The sequence below is a fragment of the Nerophis lumbriciformis genome, linkage group LG37, assembly GCF_033978685.3.
Source record: "Nerophis lumbriciformis linkage group LG37, RoL_Nlum_v2.1, whole genome shotgun sequence".
Lineage (NCBI taxonomy): Eukaryota > Metazoa > Chordata > Actinopteri > Syngnathiformes > Syngnathidae > Nerophis > Nerophis lumbriciformis.
Genome location: NC_084584.2, coordinates 16,034,202 through 16,060,000, shown reverse-complemented (window position 1 = coordinate 16,060,000; position 25,799 = coordinate 16,034,202). Strand labels below are relative to the sequence as shown.

General features: G+C 39.5%; 1 protein-coding gene across 1 annotated transcript in view; it reads left to right on the top strand.

The window, feature by feature from the left end:
* Nucleotides 1-39: 39 nt before the first annotated feature.
* The window catches only part of pou2f2a (POU class 2 homeobox 2a), a 241,854-nt gene continuing 216,094 nt past the window's right edge, over nucleotides 40-25,799 (top strand). The window contains exons 1-2 of the mRNA XM_061930912.1: nucleotides 40-127; nucleotides 364-476. The gene's annotated coding sequence lies outside the window, so the exon portion shown is untranslated. The remainder of the gene's footprint in view (nucleotides 128-363; nucleotides 477-25,799) is intronic.

Below are 25,799 nucleotides of genomic sequence, written 5' to 3'. Positions count from 1 at the left end.
AGCTACTGTAAGTATGTTTTAATGTCCCTTAAAGCTAGGGTTTAAATGGTGCGTTCCAGTTGTACTGAGAAATCGGAATTTCCGACTTCCTAGCCGGAAGTTTTGAATGGAACGGTCGGGAAAAGACGTAAGTGTAACAAAAAAAAAGTAATAGTTTTCCTCTCAAGAATGAGATAGTGTTTATAAAAACTCATATATGACATGAACGCATGTGCACAGTAAGGAGCTTATCATTCCCATTGATCACTGTGTGTTTGTGTGTGTGTAGACACATTTTACACTTGTGATTGTGTTTGCTTGTTATTTGGTGTGTGTGAAGCTGCATGCAGGTTGTTTAATAGCATCTCCTCCGTGGCTAATAAGGATCAGGAGTGTCCTCCGGCTGATAAGAGACAAGCTTCTGATGCTGATGCTGCGCCCTCCATCCTCATCATCACCACTGTGGTCCCCAGCAACCAAAAAATCAAATAACAGCTGTAAGTATTATGTTTTTGTTTTTTTGTTGCACAATCACACAAAAAAACCACCTCCATTGTCGTTACTGTAAATGTTTTATTTAAAAGTAGAAGAAGAAAAAAAAACCTCATTCATCCCTGACAAGAATGTCCATGTTTGACTTGTGTCCATGGATGAATAACAGAGCAGGGAAACTACACTAACTCCTCCTGGATTGATTTCCAATAATCTGACCGTCGTCTTGTCTGACGCTGGTGATGTTGGCCGCCCCTACACACATCGTGTCCCAGTATTAGTGGCGGTCGCCGTGGCGATAATAGCAGCTAATGAGATATTAACCCCCGAATAATGAAGAAGCAGGACGTGATGAGTTTGAGGGCTGCGGACGGAAATCGATTGCTTCTGCCTTGATCAATAACGTTGCGCGGCGGTAACAAAGCGGCTTGACCTCGTCGCCTTCAAAGCGAGCGGGTAAATCCAATTTCTTACGCACACACACACACAAAACAGTCGAGACACACACACACACACACAAAATGGTTTGTGTTGTCCAGCTGGTTTAAATGCGAGCAAGAAGTCGTGCCCCTATAAGGTCGAAGGTCGGTGTCATCCCAGACGTCTGACTAGCTCTACTAAGGGTTGACCTTTTGGGTCGTGTGTGTTTTGGGGATCAGGCATCAGAAATATAGCAAAGGCCAGATGGAGGAATTGATATGAAGGCAAAATGACTGTTGCACTCATTTGTATTTATTAAAAAAACAACAGTGATTCTCAAAAAAATAGGCTAACATTTTTTTTTTTTTTCATAATTTTGTCCTCTGTCCTTTTTATCTTTTCATGTCTGGCTGGCCAAGTGTCACATGACCTATGACCTGCCCCAAACACACACACACACACACACACACTATCAGGAAATACTCTACTCTCTTAAACACAAGAGATAGAAATTGTCATCTAAAATCCATGTTTTTTTTTTAAAAGAGATAATTAAAATGAATATTAGTCATTATCAATATTTTATTTGATATTTAAATCAAATTTAATTGATAAAGCATGTGTGTGTGTGTGTGTGTATATATATATATATATATATATATATATATATATATTAGGGCTGCAACTAACAACTAATTTGATAATCGATTGATCTGTTGATTATTACTTCGATTAATCGATTAATAATCGAACAAAAGAGACAAACTACATTTCTATTCTTTCCAGTATTTTTTGGGGGGGGAAAACAGCATACTGGCACCATACTTATTTTGATTATTGTTTCTCAGCTGTTTGTAAATGTTGCAGTTTATAAATAAAGGTTTATAAAAAAAAAAGTATAACATAGATTCAACGAATCGATGATTAAATTAATCGCCAACTATTTTTATATATATATATATATATAGACGTGTGTGTGTGTATATGTATATATATATATATATATATATATATATATATATATATATATATATATATATATATATACTATGTGTGTATATATGTTTGAAAAAAAGAGATAAATAGATTAATATTAATCATTATCAATATTTAATTTTGATGTTGTAAAATGTTATATTTGATTTGTAGCATACATGACACGTTTCCCAAAATTTATATTGAAAAAAATAATTCATCTTTTTAAACATATTGATTTTATTTGTATCCACTGTTGAATGTAATTTTTCATACTTATTATAATTTGCTTTTTTTTTTAAAAGACGTTTAAATTTTGAATTTTAAATTGTAGTATAATGTCTTGAGAATATTTTGACATTTGAAAGACGTAGTAAATCACAACAAAAACATGTCGTTTTTTCTCTCCTGCATCAATCTACCTATCTCACAAATCACATCATAAAGAGCAGGCGTTATGATAAAAATGCTTTTTGATGTGGTTGAAATAAAAAGTTGTATTTTCTGCGTGATTGCAGCCAGCAAATAGCCTCCTCCCGTCTGTATGTGTCCTCACACATGTGGTCCCTCAGGTTGAAAGATGAAGGTGAGTGAGAGGTGGAGGAAGGAAGGAAGGAGGGAGGGAATGAGGGAGGATGAAAGCGGGTTGGAAATCCGTCTGGCCGAGCACTTGTGTTTCCTCCCCTTTTAGCCCCCGAAACATTCTTTGCCTGCTTGCGGCTCTCCTTCACCCCTTAATCTCTCACTACTCCGCTGCATATGTTTCCTAATCCGGCCTGTGTGGGAGGCCCGCCGGCCCCCCCGCCCGCCTCCGTCGCCTTTCTTTGCCCGGCGCTAACCCGCCGTGTTGCATCACTCCTCTTATTGATGGAGCCGCAATACTCACTTTTTTTTTATTCTTCTTCCCTCTTATTTTATTTCCCAAAAATATATTTTGGAGTGTAATAATCAGTAACACAATTGTTTGTTCATTGTTATTACGTGTAACGATATGTACATTTGAAATCACGCTTATTGTGACCAAAAATATCGCGGTTATTACGGCATTGTTAAATGTGCTCAAAGTATTTATACACACACTATAAATCTTACAACCAGGTTTTATTTAATTTTTTATTTACGAACATAACACAGTAATCCCTCCATTGGCGCTGTTAATTGGTTCCAGACATGACCGTGATTAATTAATTTCCGCAAATTAGGAATCATTAATTATTATTCAAATGAGCATAAAAACTCTTAACCGCCTTCTCAATACATTTTTCAACTTTATGAGAGCCCTCTAGATGTGAAATAACACCCTTTAGTCACCTTTTACACTATTTTATTCCAATATAGTAATGATGCCCGAGGTTGACCAATCAGTGGCCACGATACACACACACACGCACACACACTCACACAGCGTGATCTGATTGGCCAATACTCCTGAAGTATTATTTTTTGTTCATTTAGCTTGTTTTATGCCTATAAATGCTTAGTCGAGGTCATAAATATTGTAGAACATGTATCCGAGATGTGGTGAACCCGCATCTGGTAGAGACGACTATCTAATTTGACAACAAAAATATGTTTTTGATTGAAGGCCATAAGAGAACTTCTATACTTTTATACTTCTATACTTATTATGTTTTAATTTCATGTTTTGTGGTTTCCTTTAAAAAAAAAAAAAAAGTGCAGTAAAAATTAAATTAAAAAAGCATATGTATGTGTATATATGTATGTGTGTGTGTGTGTGTGTGCATATATATATATATATATATATATATATATATATATATATATATATATATATATATATATGTATATATATATATATACAGTATATATATATATATATATATATATGTATGTGTATATATACAGTATATATATATGTATGTGTATATATGTATATATATGTATGTGTATATATGTATATATATGTGTATATATACAGTATATATATATATATGTGTATATATGTATATATATATATGTGTATATATACAGTATAAATATATATATGTATGTGTATATATACAGTATATATACATATGTATGTGTATATATATATGTATGTGTATATATGCAGTATATATATACATATATATATGTGTGTATATATACAGTATATATGTATATGTATATGTATATTATATATATATGTATATATATGTGTGTATATATACAGTATATGTATATATGTATATATATGTATATGTATATTATATATATATGTATATATATATGTATATATATATGTATATATATATGTATATATTTATGTATATATATATGTATATGTATATATATCTATATATATGTATGTATGTATATGTATATATATCTATATATATGTATATATATGTGTGTATATATACAGTATATGTATGTATATGTATATATATATATATATGTATATATGTATACATATATAAATATACATATATATATACACATACATATATATATATATAAATATATATATATATATAAATATATATATACACATATATATATACACGCACACACACAATGTATATGTATAATGTATATGCGTGTATTTATATACTGTATATGTATGTGTGTGTATATATATATGTAAGTGTATATATGTATATGCATGTATATGTATATGTATGTGTGTATTTATATATGTGTATGTATGTGTGTGTATGTATATATACAGTATATATATGTATATATATATATGGATACTGTATATATATATATATATATATATATATATAATGTGTATATATAGATATATATATATATATATATATGGCTGTTGTTAGTCTTTGTCTTGTGTCGTCCTGCATGTGTGTGTAGCATGCTTAGCCATTCCTTTTCTTCGAGTCCTCCCGTGATAATGGTAATTGGAAGATAGATTGTTTGGGATCGGGATTCTGTCAGCTCTAATTATTTGAGTTTTTAAGTATGTTTATTGTCTTCCGTTTTAATTTGTGAAGGTTTTAAAATGTTCCACGTCCGGTGTATGTGGCGTCACGTGGGTTCACTTCCTGTTGTAGACACCTACGTGTCATATGCTTTCGTGTATAGATCGATCACTCTGTTCTAAGAGAGCACAGTTGTGAGTTTTGCCACGTTTTATCATTGATATTGTTCATTGTTGCGTCCCTATTTTGTCCACATGGTCACAATTGGCGCGTCTTCATTGTTGTTTTTTGCATCCTTTCTCAGGTGATTTTGTTCTTGTCTCTTATTTCAGCTGTTCTTAACACACACACACACACACACGCACACACTTATACAGTCTATTTGTCCCTTGCTTTGCTTCATTACTGAATGGGGTTCCTGGAGGCTTTTGTGTAGCGTTGTATAGGCACATGCCAAGTCAAGTTATTTCACAGGAGCTTCAATGGAATTACCCCCCAGCGCCCCGAAATAATCTCCATTTGCTCGCCGCCTCCCTTCGACCACACCAACAATTTGTGCCACACAAAAGCAGAAAATATTTTAAATCAGCTTGTAAGTCTTTATATCTTTTAACATATGTTTTTCGGTTGTCATTGCTTTTTTAGCACCGCATGGTTGAGTCTTTGAAAAAACACGCATGCCAAGGTCGACTTGTCGCCAGTCAAGGCCTCAAAACGGTGCTGGGGGGGTCAAAGGTCAGACCAGCAGCGGCATTTTATTCAATGCTGCTGCTCTGCCGACGCAATGACTAACAAAATGATAGAAGCTTTTTTTATGTCCAAGCAAAAATTCTGTCAGGGTCGGATGCTATTGAAAAAAAAAACGAAGTGATATATTCATCATCTTCGCCAGGAGGGTAGGTGATCGCCAGAGTGTGTCTGTCTGTCCGTCCGTTAGTTAGTTAGTAAAATACCTCAAAAAGTTATGAGCTGATATTGTTCAATTAAATGTAACAAATAAACTGGTTGTTAGCCTTAAGAAGAAGGAAGTTATCTGCATTAGTGTCGACATGAAAGAAAGGATATTGATCTCTAGAAAAATGCTTTGTTAGTACTAGGGGCGCGCAAATTTTTTTTTGTATTTATTCGAATTCTAAATCAATACATAATTTAATTAAAAAAGTTTTATATATATATATATATATATATATATATATATATATTGTATGTATGTATACTAGTTATATATACATACATATATATATATATATATATATATATATATATATATATATATATATATATATATATATATATATATATATTTATTGTATGTATGTATACATATGTGTATATATATTTATGTATGCAGTATGTGTATATGTGTATGTATACCCGTCATACCCAGGACGGGTATGACGTTAAACTACAACCACAGGCTGTAGAGAGGTAGCACCTTACCTCAGCAAGGGTGCTCTAGCTAAGGAAATATCCTTACTGTTAGTCCTGGTCCTCCTGCATACCTGTATGGCACTTCCCGTATTGCCTAGCCTAGCCAGCACACTGGGATAGAAGACTGGTTCTCGGCTGATTGCGCGGAAGAAACCCTAAGAGGTTCAACGGGCTGAATGGCGACACCAGCAAGCTCTGTGGAGCGCCACGGGCTGGGGGTGTTATGCTATAATGTGTCCAGGCCCTCCACTGCACCTGGATCCATCTCCAGCCGTCTCGACTCCGTCTTGCCGCTGGATACAGGTGGACTCGGGCGAGAGAGGGAGGTCGGCGCTGCGCAACCCACCCTCACTTAAATCCAATGCACCGCGCAAGTCATGACTTCACACACACACAACCGCCGCAATCTCCCCCACCCCCACACAAGTCCTGCGGCGTCGGGCACTTGGCCAAGTGGCAGGTGTGGACTTCACTGGAAGCCATAATCACAAACTCGCAGGCAGGCAGCTCGGGCCATAGGGTCGCTGTCCAATGACTGAGGCAGCACTGGACTTCGGCAGCCCCCCGAGCGACTAGGCAGCCATCTTTAGGTATGCACTGCCTACCTCCTGGCATGAGGAACGGGCTAGAAAAGGTGCCCCACAAATTGCCTGCCTCACCTCTTCCTGGGCAGCTATCCGCAGCTGGCAGTAGTCCCATTACCAGCGGTAAGAAACAAGGAAACAAGAAAAAGGTGACACCGATCACCCTTTGCGCATGGAATGTGTGCACACTTGTTGATAGGGCTGGTGACCTTTCAAGACCTGAGAGGAGAACTGCCCTGATCGCCAGAGAGCTGGACCGGTACGGTATCCAGATGGCTGCTCTCAGCGAGACACGTCTAGCTGGAGAGGGACAGTTGACAGAGACTGGTGCTGGCTATACATTCTTCTGGATAGACCGCACTGAAGCAGAGCGGCGTGAGGCAGGAGTTGCGTTTGCCATTAAATCCAACTTGGTCAGTAAGCTGGCTGCACTTCCCAAAGGCGTCAGTGACGCCTGATGACGCTGCGCCTGCCTCTTACAGGAAAACACTGCCACGCTCATCAGTGCCTATGCCCCCACGATGACGAACCCAGACGATGTGAAGGAGATGTTCTATGAAGACCTGAACGCTACCATCGCGGCAGTGCCCAGGGCAGACAAGCTCATCATCCTCGGTGACTTCAATGCCACTGATCACAAGCCATGGGAAGGAGTCCTATGCAAAAATGGCATGGGCAGCTGTAACAGCAATGACACCCTTCTGCTGGAGACCTGTGCGGCACATGAGCTTTTGATTACCAACTCAGTTTTCAGCCTCCCAAAGCGCAACAGGACCTCATGGATGCCTCCCTGTTCAAGACACTGGTACTTACTGGACTATGTCATCGTGAGGCAAAGGGACAGACAGGATGTCAGGGTTACAAAGGCGGTGTGCGGTGCAGAGTGCTGGACTGACCATAGGCTCCTTGTGTCTAAGCTGAACATCAAGATCCATCGTCCCAGAAGGCCTCAAGGTTCCAAACTTCTGAAGCGCTTGAACGTTTCCAGGCTCACCAATGCCTCTGTCAAGCAATCCCTGACTGAAGAGCTCACTAGCAAACTGCAGGACCTGAAACCCTCTGGGAACCTCGAGGAGGACTGGGCTGCATTCAGAGACACTGTCTACACTGCTGCTCTCAATGCAGTAGGACCTACAGCCCGCAGGCAACAGGACTGGTTTGATGAGAACGATGATCACATCAGAGATCTTCTCCAGGAGAAACATCGTCTGCACAAAGCCCACCTCAGTGATCCAACATCCTCTCGAAAACAGTCTGCTCTCAAGAACATCAAAGCAACCATCCAGCAAGAGCTGCGTCGGATGCAGGACGACTGGCTCTGCCGAAAATCTGACGAGATCCAATCCTATGCAGACCAGAAAGACAGCAAGAAGTTCTACAGCACCATCAAGGCCATCTACGGGCCCACATCATCAGGATCTCCCCCTCTCCTCAGTGCTGATGGCAGCACACTGGTCACAGACAGAGTGAAGATCCTTGAGCGCTGGGCTGAGCACTTTGACGGTGTTCTAAACCGCCCCTCAGCCATTAATGACAAAGTCATTGCACGCCTCCCTCAAGTCCCAGTCAACACCTCCCTTGACGAACCACCAACGGAAGCTGAGGTCATCAAAGCCATCAGAGGAATTCCAAATGGCAAAACACCTGGTGCTCATGCAATTCCAGCAGAAATCTTCACAGCTGGTGGACCACCTCTGACCAAACAACTGGTATACCTATTCTGCACTATGTGGAACCAAGGGAAGCTGCCACAGGAGTTCAAAGACGCCTCCATCGTCCATCTATACAAACGCAAGGGCAACAGGCAGGACTGCAACAACCACCGCGGCATTGCTGTGCTGTCTGTAGCAGGAAAGATCCTGGCCAGAATTCTGCTATACCGCCTGACGAAACATCTCCAACAGGAAGACCTCCTACCGGAGAGCCAATGCAGATTCAGGCAGGGTCGTGGTACAGTCGACATGATCTTCGCCGCTCGCCAACTCCAAGAGAAGTGCCAAGAACAGAACGTCACTCTGTACTCCACCTTTGTAGATCTGACGAAGGCCTTCGACACTGTCAGCCGAGATGTCCTCTGGAAGATCATGGTCAAGTTTGGCTGCTCTAACATCTTCATAAACATGGTCCGTGAATGCCATGATGGAATGCAGGCAGAAGTCCAGGACAACGGCGCATCATCTGAGCCTTTCCGTGTGGAAAACGGAGTCAAACAAGGCTGTGTTCTGGCACCCACTCTGTTCAGCATGATGTTCTCAGCCATGCTGACAGATGCTTTCCGGTCTGGGGACATGGGGATAGACCTGCGCTACTGCACTGATGGCAAGCTGTTCAATCTGCGAAGACTCCAGGCCAAGACAAAAGTACAGACCACCAAGGTTCGCAACTACCTCTTTGCGGACAACTGTGCCCTGAATGCTTCCAACGAGCTGGAAATGCAACTGAGCATGAACAACTTCGCCACAGCATGCTGAGACTTTGGACTCACCATCAGTACAAAGAAAACAGAGGTGCTGCATCAACCTGCTCCTGGAGCCCCGTACACTGAGCCCCTCATCAGAAGACCTCAAAGCTGCTGAAAGGTTTGTCTACCTGGGTAGCACCTTGTCACGCGTGGGCAACATCGACGAGTAGGTCATGCATAGGATAGCGCATGGAAGTGCTGCATTCGGCCGACTCCGCAGTTTTGTCTGGGAGCGCAGAGGGCTTAGCCTACGGATCAAACTTAAGGTCGACCGTGCTGTTGTCCGACCCGCGCCCTGCTGTATGCCTGTGAGACCTGGACTGTATACAGCCGGCATGCTAAACAGCTTAACGCCTTCCACATGAGATCCCTCAGGAGGTTGCTCAACATCAGGTGGCAGGACAAGATCCCAGACACTGAGGTCCTCCACAGGGCTGAGATGGAGAGCATCTGTGCCATCCTCAAGTGTTCCCAGCTGAGATGGGCTAGCCATGTCTGCCGCATGTCAGACGAAAGCCGACCAAAAATGCTCCTGTACGGTGAACTGCACCATGGAAAGCGCTCACGCGGCTGACAGCGGAATCGCTTTAAGGACACCCTAAAGGCCAGTCTCAAGGGCTGTGGTCTGGACCCAGAGACCTGGGAAGCTAATGCCCAATATCGTTCCAACTGGCGCTCTGCAGTCTGACGTGGTGTAGCAGACTTTGAGGAAAAATGTATCCATGAAGCCGAACAGAAGAGACAACTCCGCAAGATTCATACATGCTGTAAGTATATATAGACACATTCATAATAACATGTTATATTTGAATATTTTGATCATTTTAAGCATACGGCGGCGTTTTACTTTCACGGACGCTCCACATTTGCTTTGCCCTTCAACAACAACACGAGTGTGCATCATGCATAATCATTGTTGGAAATACAGTACAGAAAGGAGAAAGCTAATAGAGGAAGTTAGAAGACATGGAGAGTAGGCGCTTACTCTCAAAGGGGTTCGGCAGCAACCAAAAATGTTTCGTGAAGTTTCTACGAGTGACGGGTTTATGGAATATAATTTAGTATGGGAAGGTATATACAGTACAGGCCAAAAGTTTGGACACACCTTCTCAATGCATTTTCTTTATTTTCATGACTATTTACATTGTAGATTGTCACTGAAGCCATCAAAACTATGACACCTGAGAAGTGAAAACCCTTTCAGGTGACTACCTCTTGAAGCTCATCGAGAGAATGCCAAGAGTGTGCAAAGCAATAATCAGAGCAAAGGGTGGCTGTTTTGAAGAAACTAGAATATAAAACATGTTTTCAGTTATTTCACCTTTTACATACCGTATTTTTCGGATTATAAATCGCTCCGGAGTATAAATCGCACCTGCCGAAAATGCAGAATAAAGAAGGAAAAAAACCTAAGTCGCACTAGAGTACAAGTCGCATTTTTTGGGGAAATTTATTTGAAAAAATTCAACACCAAGAATAGACATTTGAAGGGCAATTTAAAATAAAGAATAGTGAACAACAGGCTGAATAAGTGTACATTATATGACTCATAAATAACCAACTGAGAACGTGCCTGGTATGTTAACGTAACATATTATGGTAAGTCATTCAAATAACTATGACATAGAACATGCTACACGTTCTAATCGCTAAATCTGATGAAATCTTCTCCCTCGGTGTCGCTTCTAAACAACTAGTTTTGTTCATTTCAGTAAGAGTAGCCTCCGCTTTTCGCCAGTCCCTTACAAGTTTCTCGCTTACTCCAAACTTTCTCTCTGCTGCTCGATTGCCGTTTTCTGCTGCATATTTCACTACTTCCAGCTTGTAACCTGCAGTATATGATTTCCTTTTTTGTTCAGCCCTTCTCAGTTTTTATAAGTTACCGCCAATGTTGAAATAATCAATTTTCATAGGTACGGAAGTAGTAGCAGGTAGCATCTTTTCTTTCACAATGCACTTCTGCCATGACCCGCCCCCGCCGAATTTTTATTTGTTGACGTGTGTGTGACGATTGCTGATATACGCCTAGTCTCTTACGTGAATTAGATAAATAATATTATTTGATATTTTACGGTAATAATTTCACATATAAATCGCTCCAGAGTATAAGTCTGTAAGTATATGAAAAAAAACTGCGACTTATAATCCGAAAAATACGGTAACTCCACATGTGTCCATTCATAGTTTTGATGCTTTCAGTGACAATCTACAATGTAAATAGTCATGAAAATAAAGAAAACACATTGAATGAGGATAAGGTGTAACCAAACTTTTGGCTTGCACTGTATGTATGTAAGTGAGGGAGTGAGAAGGAAGGGGGGGTCTGGTTCGCACTCCAATACAGTAGGTGGCAGTAATGCATTTTTAACATTAAGTGCCCCGCCATGTAACATAAAGCGGCAGCAGCATCATACATGAACATCATACAAACTCAAACATAATAAAACAATCACTTACTGTACAATGTCTGCCCTCACTGAGATGCCGACTGATGGGATGTGTATATCTTCCCTTAATCATTTTTTCCTTGTCTTTCTCACCATCTACTGGTCTAAGTTGGATGTCAAAGTTGACCAACTTCTCGGTTTATCTCCTCATCCTTCTACTATCCAGGTGAGAGGCATGATTTATAATTTGGAATTAACTTCACCAGCTCAGTGCAACAGCTCAATACGTCAATATAACGGCAAGTTAGCTTTCTGTGATCACGGCGCGGCTAAAATAGTTAGTCGGCGTTAGCGCTTATAATAACAATATCACTAATACTTGGTTAATATTCAGGTCACAATGTAATGTACAAACCCTGTTTCCATATGAGTTGGGAAATTGTGTTAGATGTAAATATAAACGGAATACAATGATTTGCTAATCCTTTTCAACCCATATTCAATTGAATGCACTACAAAGACAAGATATTTGATGTTCAAACTCATAAACTTTTTTTTTTTTTTGCAAATAATAATTAACTTAGGAATTTCATGGCTGCAACACGTGCCAAAGTAGTTGGGAAAGGGCATGTTCACCACTGTGTTACATGGCCTTTCCTTTTAACAACACTCAGTAAACGTTTGGGAACTGAGGAGACACATTTTTTAAGCTTCTCAGGTGGAATTCTTTCCCATTCTTGCTTGATGTACAGCTTACCGGTAAGTTGTTCAACAGTCCGGGGGTCTCCGTTGTGGTATTTTAGGCTTCATAATGCGCCATACGTTTTCAATGGGAGACAGGTCTGGACTACAGGCAGGCCAGTCTAGTACCCGCACTCTTTTACTATGAAGCCACGTTGATGTAACACGTGGCTTGGCATTGTCTTGCTGAAATAAGCAGGGGCGTCCTTGGTAACGTTGCTTGGATGGCAACATATGTTGCTCCAAAACCTGTATGTACCTTTCAGCATTAATGGCGCCTTCACAGATGTGTAAGTTACCCATGCCTTGGGCACTAATACACCCCCATACCATCACAGATGCTGGCTTTTACACTTTGTGCCTATAACAATCCGGATGGTTCTTTTCCTCTTTGGTCCGGAGGACACGACGTCCACAGTTTCCAAAAACAATTTGAAATGTGGACTCGTCAGACCACAGAACACTTTTCTACTCAGTCCATCTTAGATGAGCTCAGGCCCAGCGAAGCCGACGGCGTTTCTGGGTGTTGTTGATAAACGGTTTACGCCTTGCATAGGAGAGTTTTAACTTGCACTTGCAGATGTAGCGACCGACTGTAGTTACTGACAGTGGGTTTCTGAAGTGTTCCTGAGCCCAAGTGGTGATATCCTTTACACACTGATGTCGCTTGTTGATGCAGTACAGCCTGAGGAATCGAAGGTCACGGGCTTAGCTGCTTACGTGCAGTGATTTCTCCAGATTATCTGAACCCTTTAATGATATTACGGACCGTAGATGGTGAAATCCCTAAATTCCTTGCAATAGCTGGTTGAGAAAGGTTTTTCTTAAACTGTTCAACAATTTGGTCACGCATTTGTTGACAAAGTGGTGACCCTCGCCCCATCCTTGTTTGTGAATGACTGAGCATTTCATGGAATCTACTTTAATACCCAATCATGGCACCCACCTGTTCCCAATTTGCCTGTTCACCTGTGGGATGTTCCAAATAAGTGCTTGATGAGCATTCCTCAATGTTATCAATATTTATCGCCACCTTTCCCAACTTCTTTGTCACGTGTTGCTGGCATCAAATTCTAAAGTTAATGATTATTTGCAAAAAAAAAAAGTTTATCAGTTTGAACATCAAATATGTTGTCTTTGTAGCATATTCAACTGAATATGGGTTGAAAATGATTTGCAAATCATTGTATTCCGTTTATATTTACATCTAACACTATTTCCCAACTCATATGGAATCGGGGTTTGTAGGTCACAAGCAGTGTTGGGTTAGTTACTGAAAAGCAGTAACTAGTTACAGTTACTAGTTACTTCATTTCAAAAGTAACTCAGTTACTAACTCAGTTACTTACACCAAAAAGTAATGCGTTACTGTGAAAAGTAACTATTTAGTTACTTCTTTTTTCTTTTTTTTTTAAAGCTCCAATTAATGCCCTTTTAGCCTTCATGTCAGTACTGTTATTGCACTGGAGAATAATACAATCTGTTGATCAACTTGACATGCATTTGCATCACTGAACTCTGCTAAGCAATGTGGTCTACATACAACACACAAAGACAAAGATATGTTACAAAGGCCAATTTGTTTCTGGCCAGAACAAATTGACAAAACTATTTTAAATAGCTGCAACATAACATACATAAGTAACAAACAGCATAATAACAGCATAGCTGTAAAGCAAGAAAGGCACACACTACATACACAAAGTCAGGCATTTTCTTCCTCAAGTAATTCTGATACAAAATCATGTCTGAAGCCCAGAACACTACACATTTCCCCAGTTTTAGTTTAGAGATAAGGAAAGATTGGCCTGGCCCACTAGGATCCCTCTTTATGTTTGTGAACTTTATAGTCTATACATTTAGAGTGATGTGATAATCAAACACTCTAGAAGTCTAGAATGAAAGAGTATATAAGAGAATTGACAGCAACGTTCCCTCTCAGGAGCGCGCATGTGCAATTGCGCACTGCTCAAGCGTCCTCTGCGCACGGCAAATCTATGCCATGCACAAAATCAAATAAAAAAATAAGCGCATAACAATTTTCAACACGACACGGACACGACAGAGAAAACCGTTTTCGTCATCATTGTTCAAATATTGTAACGTCTGTCGAGACGCTTTGAGGACATGAATTCCATCCATCACTTTACTGAGCAAAACTCTTTACTGTCGGCCATAAACACATCACCAAAACATTAGTAAAAAAAATGATATCTAGCAAAACTGGTCATTTTCTGCAGTACAAACCAGACCAAAAGCAACTTTGTTATATCAACAGCAGCCGCTCGCTCTCTCACGTGCGCCAACACTTGCACATATGGCACTTAGCCAGTGATGCGTTTACAGCCACACAAAAAGTCGGACAACTCCAACACCACACATAAAGTGTCATTCCAGGTCGTTACACTATGATTTACCAATCAAATGTGTGCTTATTCTAGTGTCATTTATTAGGAATCTTAATTTATAAATATTAATCATTAAATGCTGTTAGTATATTAAATAAATACTAATAAAAATATATTTTTTACAAACAGGAAGTTGCAGGAATGTACACATGATCCCCTGCTTACATCTCATTGTGCAACATGTGAATGTTTTAATGGGAACTAAATGCAATGTCTGAAAGGGGTACAAATTATTTCCAAAGCAGGACCTCCACCCAGACAAACAATACAAGTACACAGTTCATGAAAAACAATATTTTTTGTTATTGTCATTATAAGTGGGCCTAAACACTTATATTAGAAATGGAAATGACTGCTGTCATTTGATTATAATAATAAGAGAATGTTGTCTGTCTATCTGTGTTGGCCCTGTGATGAGGTGGGGACTTGTCCAGGGTGTACCCTGCCTTCCGCCCGAATGCAGCTGAGATAGGCTCCAGCGACCCCGAAAGGGACAAGCGGTAGAAAAATGGATGGATGGATGGAGATGTAAGTTGTTATTTAGTGAGGTTTGGGACAGGGGTGCTGCTGGTGTAGCCACAGTGTGCACGTCTAAAGTTGCTCACATGGACTCCACTCAATGCTCAGGGACTTTTTGCATTTGCTCACACATGAACAATTAGAGGGAACATTGATTGACAGAGTGTGTACCTTCAGCGGTGAATGGTGGTGGTGGTGGAGGTGAAATGGCATCAGAGTCTCTGTCTCTCTTTACTAGCTTCGTCGAAGCATGTTGCTATGTAGCTTGTTTCAGCAGATTTGAATTGCTGTTTTGGGCAGTAGATGGCATATTTGATCCAAAGCACAATTTACATTTAACTAAAATGTTATTTTCTTTGTGCTCGACAAAAGAAAAGTAGTGAAAATATCTCCATGTTAGCAAACTCGACTTCTGGCTCCGCCATGATCAGACACGCCCCCCCCCCCCCCCCTCGCTCCCCACACTCACACTCAGACACACCCACACAGAGCGCATGTCTCTCTCTCTTCTCCGGCTTGTGACACAAGAAGAATCAGAACGATGACAGAGCAGCGCTCCGATAAAACACACTTTATACTACATAAAAAGTAACGTAAAATAACGCAGTAACGCATCATGTAGTAACGGTAACTGAGTTACTAAATATAAAAAAATAACGCGTTAGATTACTAGTTACCGCCGAAACTAACGGCGTTACAGTAACGCGTTACTTTGTAACGCGTTAGTCCCAACACTGGTCACAAGTAAATAGAGTATTGTTGGCGGTTTTGGGATGTTTTTTTAGAGGGGCACAATAGAGTACTTTTATTAGTTGCATTGTTCCTGCCTTGTACTCGCCATATTTTACGACTTAGAATGCATAAAAAAAGTATTCTTACAAAAGGATTGTGAACGAGTGCAGTTCCCCTTTAACCACAGTCGCCAAAGCGACGCGGTTTACCCTCGCTTCCTGCGTCTCCGGGCCTTTTTTCAGCACGTGCGCTCGTCAATACGTGCGTCTCCGTGTCAGCGCCAAGTGTCATATCGATAGGTTAATAGGCGGCGTGTCAGATTCACTAACTCTCTGATTAGTTGACACTCCACTAATCCACACACTATCCTGAGTTATTGGCCCGACCCATTGATTTCCAGCCCGCCAGCCTCGCCGCCAGGAAACCGCGGGGGTCGTAAGCGAGCCTGCCGCTATCGATTGTCCAACAAACCCGGCGCAGTCACACACACACACACACACAAACCCAACGCAAAACTGCGCGTCATGTTTATTATTATTTATAAATATAATATAAGTTAGAATAGGTTTGGATAAAAGGGCTGATTGTCAGAAGCTCGGACTGAGGCGTGTGCAAGAGCGTCACCATGGTAACCCGAACCTAAATGTTGACCGCTGGATTAAAGTGGAAACTCTTCCGTTGTCACGTTGAAAGAAGGCGGTCGCCGTCTAAGTAGAAGGAGGGGGTGGCGTTTTACGGTGGTTAAACATTTTTCTTCCTTCTTAATTGTTTTTACTCGGGCCATCGGCATCCCGATTAGGCGCCATTGATTTCCCTCCGCTAAGTTCATTGATTTCTACATTTCTCATTGATCCCTGCTTCTAAATCTGACCACACACGTTCAGTGTCTACTCTTGTAGTGTGTGTGTGTGTGTGTTTGTGCATGTGTGTGTTTGTGAGTGTGGGCCACATAGAAAAAAAATGAAATATTTTTTTCGTGTTTACCTTTTGATATTTTGTAATATTTAAAACAAATAAATAAACAGGTGTATTTTGTTAGTTGTTGTAAGTTAATACTGCTTTTATTTTAAAGTTCACTTTGCACTGAACAGGAAGTCGGTGTGTGCAGGTTTCAATAGACTATGGACTGGACTCTTACTATTATGTTGGATCCACTATGGACTGGACTCTCACAATATTATGTCAGACCCACTCGACATCCATTGCTTTCGGTCTCCCCTAGAGGGGGGGGGGGGTTACCCACATATGCGGTCCTCTCCAAGGTTTCTCATAGTCATTCACATCGACGTCCCACTGGGGTGAGTTTTTCCTTGCCCTTATGTCGGCTTTGTACCGAGGATGTCGTTGTGGCTTGTGCAGCCCTTTGAGACACTTGTGATTTAGGGCTATATAAATAAACATTGATTGATTGATTGATTGATTGATGACTTATGTCGCTGCTGAGTGACAATGATCAAGTTAACAATATTGCAGCTTAGGGATGTGCGACATATACGATATAAATAATATAAATTTGGCCAATGATAGAGATTTGGATACGTAGCTAGCGACTAACTAATCCTCATCTTCATGGCCACAAATAAAGTAAGTTTCTTACAAGTAGCGTTATCACTGGAAGATGGGGAATAGCTAAACATGCTAGACTATACACTAAAAAAGATTTCAGTAAGCCATGGTAACTGCTAAACGAGAGCGCTTGAATGTAAACAAGGAGGGGCGAGCGATACCGTATTTTTCAAACTATAAGGCGCACTTAAAATCAGTTGATTTTCTCAAAAATCGACTGTGCCTTTTAACCCGGTGCACTTTATGTACGTATTATTTCTGGTTGTGCTTACCGACTGCAAAGCAATAATCATTTGATACATGGTGTAATGATAACTGTGACCAGTACATGTCAGTCACATATGCAAGCGTGGACTGCAAGTTGATGCCTGTTCAATAAATGACGCTAGCAAGTACCCGTGAGCAAGCAAGCACAAAGCGTGGATGTAGATTGAACATTACACACAGCGCTCAAAAATCTGTATTTTGTTAGTTGCTGTTGTAGAATGTAAGTTAACACTGCTTTTATTTTAAAGTTGACTTTGCACCGAACTGGAAGTCTGTGTGTGCAGGTTTTAATACACTTATGTCGCTGCTGAGTGACAATGATCAAGTTAACAATATTGCAGCTTAGTGTTGTGCGACATATACGATATAAATGATATCAATTTGGCCAATGATAGAGATTTGGATACGTAGCGAGTGACTAACTAATCCTCATCTTCATGGCCACAAATAAAGTAAGTTTCTTACAAGTATCGTTATCACTGGAAGCTGGGGAATAGCCAAACATGCTACATTATACACTAAAAAAGATTTCAGTAAACCATGGTAACTGCTAAACGAGAGCGCTTGAATGTAAACAAAGATGGCCGATTGATACCGTATTTTTCGGACTATAAGGCGCACTTAAAATCCGTTGATTTTCTCAAAAATCGACAGTGCGCCTTTTAACCCGGTGCACTTTATGTACGTGTCATTTCTAGTTGTGCTTACCGACTGCAAAGCAATAATCATTTGATACATGGTGTAATGATAACTGTGACCAGTAGATGTCAGTCACATATGCAAGCGTGGACTGCAAGTTGATCAATAAATGACGCTAACAAGTACCCGTAAGCAAGCAAGCCCAAAACGTGGATGTAGATTGAACATTACACACAGCGCTCAAAAATCTGTATTTTGTTAGTTGCTGTTGTAGAATGTAAGTTAACACTGCTTTTATTTTAAAGTTGACTTTGCACTGAACAGGAAGTTTGTGTGTGCAGGTTTTAATACACTTATGTCGCTGCTGAGTGACAATGATCAAGTTAACAATATTGCAGCTTAGGGTTGTGCAACATAAACGATATAAATGATGTCCATTTGGCCAAAGGTAGACATTTTGATACTATCATCAGATTGTGTAAATGCATGTATTCTGCAAATTTGACAGGAACAGGCGAAGGACTTTGTCAATGCAATGTAGCATCCTCGCTCGCTAGCGGCTAACTAATGCTCACCTTCATGGCCGCAAATAAAGTATGTTTCTTACAAGTAACATTATCACTGGAAGATGGGGAATAGCTAAACATGCTACACTATACACTAAAAAGATTTCAATAAGCCTTGGTAACTGCTAAGCGAGAGCTCTTGAATGTAAACAGGGATGGGCGATTGGTACAAATATTGATAGTATCAATACCGTATTTTTCAGACTATAAGGCGCACTTAAAATCCTTTGATTTTCTCAAAAATCGACAGTGCGCCTGTGGAAGTTGCGTCCTCGCAGTCCCACTGTCAGACACGGCACAGGGGCCAAGCGTGCAGGTTTTAACAATGTTTTAATAATAATGTTTTTAACAAAATTTTTCTCTCCAGTAGAACGTGACTTTTCAGTCACGTCCGTATCCTCTCTCCTTTCCTGCTCCCGGCTGCTTACTGTTAAAGACAACAGATGATTAGATTAACACGTACCACCTGTGAAATCTAATCACCTGCCAACTGTGTCTCGCCGTCAGCATTGCCACGCCCCGTGCTGATGGTGCTCTGTCCTCAGCACCATGGACAAAGACCGTGACCTTTGCTCCTGCAGGCAGCGCTGGCCACATCTCCCTCCTAAGCGCCTTTTAACCCGGTACGTATTAAATCTGGTTGTGCTTACCGACTATATTAATTTGATACATGGTGTAATGATAACTGTGACCAGTAGATGTCCGTCACATATGCAAGTGTGGACTGCAAGTTGATGCATGTTCAATAAATGACGCTAGCAAGTACCCGTAAGCAAGCAAGCCCAAAACGTGGATGGAAATCGAACATTACACACGGGGCTCAAAAATCTGTCAAAATGTTAGTATGACTTTGGTAAGCTATGAAGCTGCACCGCTTGATTACGGCTACTGTAGTCATATGTCCGGTGCTTCAACATACGGGTATTATTATGGTGTGTGTACAGTATAAGACCCCAAAATGGCACCTATTAAGAGATGTATCATTTGGTGTTTTGTTTCGCAATATTATGAAAAAGCCAATTTTCTTGCCTTCTTACCTGCTGATGTGTATTTGCGATCTGCACAAGTCCTGAAAATTTGCGCACGTCCATCAATGTAAACCACGATGTAGTCAATAAACACCTTTTTTTCTCTCCATCCTTTGGTTGTGGGGCATTCATCCATTGCTTTTGCCATTAAGTAGCGTACAGTTCTAACTACAGATGTCCGATAATATCGGACTTCCGATATTATCGGCCGATAAATACTTTAAAATGTAATATCGGAAATTATCGGTATCAATTTCAAAATTATCGGTATCTGTTTCAAAAAGTAAAATTTATGACTTTTTAAAACGCCGCCATGTACACGGTCGTAGGGAGAAGTACAGAGCGACAATAAACCTTAAAGGCACTGCCTTTGCGTGCCGGCCAAGTCACATAATATCTACGGCTTTTCACACACACAAGTGAATGCAATCATACTTGATCAACAGCAATACAGGTCACACTGAGGGTGGCCGTATAAACAACTTTAACACTGTTACAAATATGCGCCACACTGTGAACCCACACCAAACAAGAATGACAAACACATTTCGGGAGAACATCCGCACCGTAACACAACATAAACACAACAGAACAAATACCCAGAATCCCTTGCAGCACTAACTCTTCCAGGACGCTACAATATACACCCCCCCCCCCACACACACACACCTCAACCCCGCCCCAACCCCGCCCACCTCAACCTCCTCATGCTCTCTCAGAGAGAGCATGTCCCAAATTCCAAATTGAGGCATGTTAAAAAAAATAATGCACTTTGTGACTTCAATAATAAATATGGCAGTGCCATGTTGGCATTTTTTTCCATAACTTGAGTTGATTTATTTTGGAAAACCTTGTTACATTGTTTAATGCATCCAGCGGGGCATCACAACAAAATTAGGCATAATATTGTGTTAATTCCACGACTGTATATATCGGTATCGGTAATTAAGAGTTGGACAATATCGGATATCGGCAAAAAAGCCATTATCGGACATCTCTAGTTCTAACTTATAACGGTCAGTAGATTTGCTATGGAAGCGCTAAAAACTGCCGGTAAAGCAAATGGAGACAGGGAGAAGACGCTGTCGAAGTAGAGGCGCGTAAATAAGACTGCCCTCAAAACTGCGCATCCTGAAGAGACGGTCAGAAAGCAACTTGAAGATGGTCTGTAAAACATAATTTATGCACCAAAGAACCACCATTACATGTTACGTGGACCACAAGGAAATGTTTAAATGTAGAAAAAAAAAAATCATAATGTGACTTCTTTAATGCGCCCTTTAATCCGGTCCGCCTTTTGTATCAAAATAGACAATAAGCCATGCTAACTACTAAGCTAGAGCTTTTAAATGTAAACAGGGGTGCAACCAATGGTTAAAAAAACGCGGTACATAGTTGATACTACAGTGACTGGATCAATGTTTTTTATTATAACAAAAGCGTTTTTTTTATTGTTATTGTTTACAACCTTAAATTCCTGGACACAGGAGGACATTAAGGGAAAAATCTACAAGGTAGTAGTTTTTGCTTGTGTTGTTATTTTGCACTGTCAACTTTATTTTGTCCAACATATTGTATTTCAAAAAAGGGAATGAGGAAATGATTAAAATATTGAATTGATATTTTTACACTGCCATCTTGTGTTTTTCTCTGATTATAATTGTGATCAAAAATGTCATTCAATGATATTGAAAATTAGAAATATCAGCATTGGTATGACCAATAATGAGTGTTGGATCGATACTAGGGCTGCAAATCTTTGGGTGTCCCACGATTCGATTCAATATCGATTCTTGGGGTCACGATTCGATTATAAATAGATTTTTTCGATTCAACGCGATTCTCGATTCAAAAACGATATTTTTCCGATTCGAAACAATTCTCTATTCATTCAATACATAGGATTTCAGCAGGATCTACCCCAGTCTGCTGACATGCAAGCAGAGTAGTAGATTTTTGTAAAAAGCTTTTATAATTGTAAAGAACAATGTTTTATCAACTGATTGCAACAATGTAAATTTGTTTTAACTATTAAATGAACCAAAAATATGACTTATTTTATCTTTGTGAAAATATTGGACACAGTGTGTTGTCAAGCTTATGAGATGTGATGCAAGTGTAAGCCACTGTTTATTTTTTTTTAATCTTTTTTTTTTATAAATGTCTAATGATAATGTCAATGAGGGATTTTTAATCACTGCTATGATGAAATTGTAACTAATATTGATACTGTTGTTGATAATATTCATTTTTGTTTTACTACTTTTGGATTGTTCTGTGTCGTGTTTGTGTCTCCTCTCAATTGCTCTGTTTATTGCAGTTCTGAGTGTTGCTGGGCCGGGTTTGGTTTTGGAATTGGATTGCATTGTTATGGTATTGCTGTATATTGTTTTGTTGGATTGATTAATAAAAAATAAAATAAAAATCAATTTTTGAAAATTGAGAATCGATACTGATACTGAACGTGAGAATCGCGATTTGAATTCGAATCGATTTTTTCCCACACCCCTAATCGATACCCACATTTGTAGTATCGCCCAAAAGGCAAAACTAATGTAAAGTGTCTGTATTTTAACTGATTCATAATACAGCAGAAATAAACTACGAACAGGAAATTAGATTAATAATACAACCGGGCATGATGTAATGTTTCACTGCTTTTCTTCACCAACCAAATTAGGAGTAACTTGTTTTAAAATGGGTAGATACCGAATCATTAATTGATATGTCATTATCGCAGGAGGCTGCAATATTCGAGCACGTGTCGACATAAGTTTTATTTTTATTTTTATGGAAATTACCTCTTTGAGTGTCGCATTCTATGTGGACAAAAGCAGTGGATTGTGTAAGTCGACATTGAAGTGGGCACTTTCCGATACTAACGGCAACACCCGAGTTAGTCGACATGGACTGGTTGTGGACAGAAGCGGGTGCCACTGTCAGGAACACATTTTATTTTTGAAATGTTACCACAGCCGAGTGAAATTGCGCTGCTTTTGAACCCCCGTGGTGTACGCTAACTACATTTCCACCAGCAGCCGTTTGTGGGATGTGTAAAACTATACTTTGGAATCCCAGTCATTCTAGTTTGTTTTTTTTTGACCCAGCAACACACAGAACAGCAATAAACAGAGCAATTGAGAGGACACACAAACACGACACAGAACAATCCAAAAGTAGTGAAACAAAAATGAATATTATCAACAACAGTATCAAATCTGTATGTATCAACAACAGTATCAAATCTTCTTTCTCATTTAGTCATTTTCTGCACACTCCTCTTGATCGTGTTGTGCTGTGGCCACGAGAAGCTGCTCTGATCCTCTCAGTCTTTAAGGCTCTCATATCACACACACACCCGGCAGGTTAGGGTGGCTTGCAAAGCTTCATCCATGTCATCAGCATTACCGCTGGCCTTGATGGCGCGTTTGTGCCGAGCTAAGCACTTTAGATTGCGCCGGAGCAGGCCTTCACGCGTGTTACGATGTCTTTGCCCGCGCCTTTTTTTTTTTTTTTTTTTTTTTACCTCCCCCCCTCCACAAACGCGTCCGTGCTCTCCGGAGTGTTCCGCTGCCTTGGCTTGCAAGCGTGCGCAGGGGCGTGCTGAGCCTCGCCTTGTAAAGCCGTCAAACGCTCCTCTGTGTCCGAATGAAAGGACACATTTTTTACACTTCATTTTGTTTATACTGTATAGGCGTGGGCGATACGGCCTAAAATCTACATCGCGATGTAAAACGCAGCTTCCTGCAATAACCATATATATCAGGATTTATTATTTAGTGTATATAAAGAATATTTCAAAACAGGTTACAAATGTTCCTAATTTAGCGGCTAATGTATGCAATAACATATTACATCATTTACGGTTGTATTCTTTTTTTCAAAAGTATTATTACTCTACTTGCTAATTTACTGTTAGAACAGAAAATAACCAGATATTAACATGTATCTATCTACACTTCTGTTAAAATGTAATAAACATTCCTTCTTCTGTTTGGATACTTTACATTAGTTTTGGGTGATACTGTAAATCTGCGTATCGATTCGATACCAAGTAGTTAGTGGGGCAGTTTTGGTCATACCACTGCTGATATGGATACTTTTTCCATATAATTAAAATAATACATTTTTATCACTGTTATAATCAGACAAAAACACAGAATGGCAGTGTAGCAATATATATATTTTTTTTTTTAATGACTTCTTGCTATTTGCTCTGACGTAAATCATTTGGTGTTTGCCCTTATAGCCCTCCTGTGTTCGGTGACTTAATTCCCGAGTTTGCGCACAACTGTTTTTTGATTCAAAAAAAATAAATAAATAAATACATTTAAAAAAAAAAAAAAATATATATATATATATTAGGGCGGCAACAAAAAATCGATTAAAATCGATTATAAAAATAGTTGGCGATTAATTTAGTCATCGATTTGTTGGATCTATGCTATGCGCATGCGCAGAGGCAAATTTTATTTTTTCTAACATTTTTTTATTTATTTATTTATTATAAACCTTTATTTATAAACTGCAACATGTACAAACAGCTGAGAAATAATAATCAAAATAAGTATGGTGCCAGTATGCTGTTTTTTTTCCAAATAAAATACTGGAAAGGATAGAAATGTAGTTTGTCTCTTATCCGATTATTAATCGATTAATCGAAGTAATAATCGACAGATTAATCGATTTTTAAATTAATCGTTAGTTGCAGCCCTAATATATATATATATATATATATATATATATATATATATATATATATATATATATATACATATATATATATTTATACTCTGTGTATTAGTGTTGTCCCGATACCAATATTTTGGTATCGGTCCCAAAATTTATTTTGATACTTATCGGTACTTTTCGATACTTTTCTAAATAAAGGGACTACAAAAAATGTCATTATTGGCTTTATTTTAACAAAAAATCTTAGGGTACATTAAACATTTGTTTTTTATTGCAAGTTTGTTCTTAAATAAAATAGTGAACATACTAGACAACTTGTCTTTTAGTAGTAGGTAAACAAACAAAGACTCCTAATTAGTCTGCTGACATACGCAGTAACATATTGTCATTTCCCATTCTATTATTTTTTCAACATTAAGGACAAGTGGTAGAAAATTAATTATTAATCTACTTGTTCATTAACTGTTAATATCTGCTTACTTTCTCTTTTAACATGTTCTGTTAAAATGTTCGAATCACTTATTCTTCTGTTGTTTGGATGCTTTACATTAGTTTTGGATGATACCACAAATTTAGGTATCAATCCGATACCAAGTAGTTACAGGAGCATACATCGGTCATATTCAAAGTCCTCATGTGTCCAGGGACGTATTTCCTGAGTTGGACCTTAGAGGCAGTATAGTACCGAATATGATTCATTAGTATCGTGGTACTATACCAATACCGGTATATTGTACAGCCCTACTGTGTATTGTCACTGTCCATATTTGTATCAAATCCGCCCACTTTGTTTACCTTCAAGAGCTCTAGCATAGCGGTTAGTATACCCGCCGACGGTGTGTAGTGTTGCATGTTTATTTATTCTTATTTATACTTGTAAGAAACATAGTTTTGTTTGCCGCCATGGAAGCGAGGTTTGCTGACTCGGAAGTAGCTTTACACTGTGGATGGACGTTAGCCGTGAGCGAGCCACGCGCGGCGTCTTTCGACTTGTTTACAGGTTTTGTCGCACGCGGTCCGACGAGGAGTA